This window comes from Silene latifolia, chromosome 6, assembly GCF_048544455.1.
Source record: "Silene latifolia isolate original U9 population chromosome 6, ASM4854445v1, whole genome shotgun sequence".
NCBI lineage: Eukaryota > Viridiplantae > Streptophyta > Magnoliopsida > Caryophyllales > Caryophyllaceae > Silene > Silene latifolia.
In genome coordinates this window covers 131,164,847-131,169,757 of record NC_133531.1, presented here as the reverse complement: position 1 = coordinate 131,169,757, position 4,911 = coordinate 131,164,847, and the positions used below count along the sequence as shown (strand labels likewise).

Here is a 4,911-nt window from a genome sequence, read left to right as displayed (position 1 = left end):
AATTCCTTGTAGTAGAGGCAAGTCTCTCAATGATTTCCTTGGCATCCACTATGGAAAAATTTTCCAACCCTCCTCCGGTAGCGAAATTGACCATTCTTTGATCATCTTGGCCCAACCCTTCATAGAAGTTCACAAGAAGATCATCATCGCTAAACCCGTGGTATGGGCATTGAGCTACCAACTTTTTGAACCTCTCCCAATACTCATACATGGTTTCACCATTGAGATCTTGTTCTATGGTAGTAATGTCCTTCTTAGCACGGTTGTGACGGCATCGGGGTAGTATTTATCAAGAAAGGCCGCCTTCATTTCCTTCCAAGTTCTTATAGATCCCGGATCAAGATAAAAGAGCCAATCTTTGGCCGAATCCAACAAAGAAAATGGGAAAGCCCGTAATTTGAATTGATCCTCCGTCACCCCATTCGGAATAGCACCTTCACACATCATGTGAAATTCCGAAAGGTGACGGTTTGGGTCATTCCCCGCATGGCCATGGAACTTAGGCAAGTTATGGATAAAGAAGCCTTTGAGTTCGAAATTTGCATTGGCTCCTAGAGGGGGGTAGGTGATACACAAGGGTTGGTCATCATAATTCCTTGCTCGTATCTCCTGGATGGTTCTCGTGTCATTCTCCATAGAGGGATACTCTACTTCAATCGGATTTACTTCAATAGGTTCTTCTAAAGATGCCTCTAAGGGTGCTTCTTCTACTCTATGTTCTCTTTGTGCTCTTTGGTACCAAGGATTAGTAAATAACCACGAATATGCTCCAAAAGCGTCCTCTTCCACAGGGGTTGATTCACCGTGTTGTGGAGAACTAAACATAAACCTTCGCACTACACACACAAGTTAGAACTTCCACTTACTTATCAAAACAAAGAAAAGAGAATTCACTAACATGCAATTTAACAATCAAGCCTTTAGCTATGTTGCCCTTCCCCGGCAACGGCGCCAAAATTTGGTAGGACATAAAACTAGGTGTCGTAAAATACTAGAATTAAGCCACCAAATTAACAATTTATAAGCCAAACTATACCCTAGACTACTCTAAATGATAAAGTAATATAGTGCAAGTAAGGGTCGGTCCCAAGAGAAGGTCTTTTAAGCTAAATACTTGAAATGTAAACTATTGACTACTAAAGACAAGATTATAAACAAACAATGGTTATTCACAATGGCAAACAATAGAGAGACATGAAAAGGGAGGTTTTTGAGTTGATTGGTGACATGAAACAAAGTAAAATTTGCAATCTTAGTCTAACAAGCAATATAACAAACACTTGGTGAGTAAGATGATCCAATAATTAAGAGAACTTGGTGCAATTCTTCCTTTGTAACCAACAATGGTAAAGTTTAACTCTTTAATAATTCTCCTCCTAATTTCTACCCAATACTTTCAAGTCAAGATAATAACATGCACAAATTAAACCATCTATGCATGTCCTCCAAGTTTAATCAACAATTCATTAAACCATGAATGCAAATAAAACATGAGCATTAAGAGTTGTGCCAAGACAAGAAGCTAAGATCAATTCTCACAAGATTAAACCATACAAATGAGAAAAGACATGAAATTTCCTACTTATTGCATGAATCCTTTAAACCAAATCAACATACAACAAGCTTGCTCCAAACAATCCTAAATAGATTAAACCATTCTCTAGAATTTACAATAGTTGAACAAATAAGAAGCATGGATGGCCAACCCAAACATAAACTCATTCAACATGAAGATTAAGCATAAGGAAATATCATTAGATAAATAAGAGGCGATTAAAAGAGTCTTACAATACCAAAGTTGTAGACTTTGGATGAATTACACCAAGAAGGGAAGGATTTAGCCTTCCATAGTTTTCAAAACCCAAAGAAATAAAGAAAGATTACAACTTTGAATGGAAATAGTCTCTTAATTATTACAAGATTAAAACCCTAAAAATGAGATTAGATGAGATGAAAGGATGGTAGGTTCCTGTTTCAGGTCTTCAAACTCTTGGGTATATATAGGGTTTCACGAAAACCTAGAAAGATCTCCACTTAAGAAGCCTATAAAGAAGATTAGAAAACCCGTAAAGCAGAGCTGCGCAGGCTGCGCAACTACTGTTCTGGCCTGCGCAATAGTGCGCACCTGCGCACCCTGTTTGCGCAGGCTGCGCAAAGACTCGCAGTTCTGGACTTCTATTTTCCACGAGCTAGACCTCTTCAATTGCCTTCATTTCTTCTAGTCTTCATTCCTACTTCTCCCAACTGGTTTTCGGGTTACAAGTGATTCTCTTGTGCCTTGTCTTGACCTTTGAAAGGTGCTCTATTGCCACTCGGGTTCCATGCATTAAGGATTGAGTGCCCAACCGAGTTAAAGTGCACAAGTTACCACCACATAACCAATTGCCAAATGTTAGGAAAAGTGTACCAAAAGACCCATATTAAAAGACACGAGGGTGATAAAATCACCCTCTTAGACCGACACAATACATTACTATCAGCAGGTTACTGCTCTAGGTGTCTCCTGTGTTGAGGAATGGAATCTTGTTAAGCTGGCTACGTTGCTAATCGTTGCTTGGGACAAGTTGGTGATTGATGACGGCGTATATAGTAGCCCAATTGCCAAGTTAATTATGTTACAACATGACCTAGAATCAGATTTGGAGAAAAAGGAAGTTATGAGATCTATGTTGCATGCCTTTAGACTTGTGGAAATGTCTCGCTATTATCTCGACCAGAATCAGACTCTGAATCACACTCTTTTAATGCTTGAGGTATAATTTTTTACTTCTAGTATCATTGCTGCCTAATCTATTACAAGTACAAATTTATTTGTAAAAATAAATTGTAATTCAGTAGAAGCAAATTCAGCTAATTTTCAACTCGAACCATCTTTGAAGGACCATTTTTCTTCCTAGTAAATAATTTTCTCTCTTTTCAGGATGCCTATAATGAACTTATGGAAGTGAAACTACATGGCAAGGGAACACATATGATCTCAGCTAACTTGGCTAGGTAAGGAATTAATATAATTGGATTTAGGGTATTGGTTGATTGTTTCCTCTGTGTTCTGATTATAGTATATTTTGTCGGATGCTACCTTTATTTTAATTAAATACCGCCATTGTATAAATATTGCTTCTCAACCTGATGAGAATATAATAATCCGCAATAACCTAGGTTGGCAGCTCAGCTTTTGCGAAGGAATAAAGGTGAGATAATTCTAACAACCTTAGCTTTTAGTAATGACCTTTTTTTTTTATTATTAAAGTAAAAGTGTCAATACAAATGTGTGAATAACTGAATGTGCCATTTGTACAAACACCAAGGAAACAGAACAATAGACCATAGAAGTCTCTAAACGTCTATTTTTCAAACAGAATTTTTTGAGACAGTTCTTGCGGAAAAAAATTGTTCAAGCACGCCGAGTACTCGACTAAGCACCCAATTCACTCTATTGATTAGATTTTACGTACATTCTAAGTATTTGAGCAATTATTAAGTTGTGTGAAACTACATGTGGAGCAGAACGTCAAGATCTCAGCTGATATACACAGGTAAAAGTAATTGAATTTTGCTAAAGGTTATTGGTCGATATTTTTCTTATTTTTGTTTCACATTCTTGTTGATAAAGGTTATTTCTTAATCTCATTAGGAAATTGCAACCGAGTACGTGTAGACCACTTGACCGGCTAGGGGACAAAGGTGAGACTATTCTCGACAACCCATAGCTATCGCCATCGCTTATTAACAAAACATTTAAGTGAATAGCCCAAACAAATGAATGTTCGTAGAAATCTCTTAAGCTCTCTTTTTCAAACAGTTCTACTGGAAACACGTCTTATGAAGAAAGTGAGTTCATAATCGATGATTACTGTTAGGCCTGGAAATCCGCAGACTACCCTGATCAGCATTTCATCTAAACCTGACTGTCAGGCTCTCAGGGCACATGAAGTTAGGCGCCAAGCCATGGAGAGGACAACGGTCCAAATATCAGGACAATATTTGACCATATCCGCGTATATTAATGGAAATAAATACGCAGCATTAAGTATAAAGATTATGCAATAATTATGGTAATTAAGAGGGAAAATATTCAGCAATTATTACCAGCAATTATGGAGAATATTCAGCCTTCAATGCTTGATCATACAGCCGTTCAAGATAGGAAAGCTATATAAGAGACACTTTGAAGATATTGGGAACACATCATTCGTACACAAGAAGAAGAACACATATTATTTAGAAATACAAGCATAGTTGTAATCATAAGAATATTCTCTCAAATCATATAGTGAAATCCTCTCCTGACTTGGTGCCCGTGGTTTTTTCCCATTCAAAGGGTTTTCCACGTACAAAATTGTTTGTCTTATTATTTTTTATCTTATTTACAGCTCAATATCGTACCCTGTCAACCTGACCAGAAATCAAATTAGAGCTAGTTAACCCTGCACAATATCACCCTGATCTGATTTCACCTTGCGCGAAATCCACACAAAACAATTGGCGCCCACCGTGGGGCATCTAGCTCTTTAATCCTTTTTTCTTACCTTATAAAAACCTAAAAAAAACCTACAAAAATGGCCCAACCCACCGTTGAAGAACAATTCAATGCAGCTCTCCAAAAAATTGCTGAGTTGGAAAGCCTGAAAGAAAAAGTTGCCCAAACTGAAGCAGATATCCTGCAATTGAAAGAATATGAGTCAGCCCTGAAACAAAAACTGGGAAAAACCCAAGGGGCGGGCTCTAGGTTCCAACCAGGAACCCCATTCTCATCAATCATCAAAAACATTGATTTCTCCAGTTTTGGGAGCCCAAATATCCCCAAAGCCATTAACGTAGATGGTGATGATGAGCCAAAAAACGATGATCAAGAGAAACCTGATGAATCTGCAGCGGCCATCATGATGGTAGTAGTTCAGGAGATCAAGA

General features: G+C 37.8%; 1 long non-coding RNA gene across 1 annotated transcript; it reads left to right on the top strand.

Annotated features, from left to right (window-relative positions):
- Positions 1–2,915: 2,915 nt before the first annotated feature.
- On the top strand, positions 2,916–3,855 carry LOC141659012 (uncharacterized). Its single transcript, XR_012549564.1, has 5 exons — positions 2,916–2,994; positions 3,160–3,191; positions 3,360–3,536; positions 3,635–3,684; positions 3,803–3,855. It is a non-coding gene; the product is annotated as an uncharacterized LOC141659012 (long non-coding RNA).
- The last annotated feature ends 1,056 nt before the right edge of the window (positions 3,856–4,911 follow it).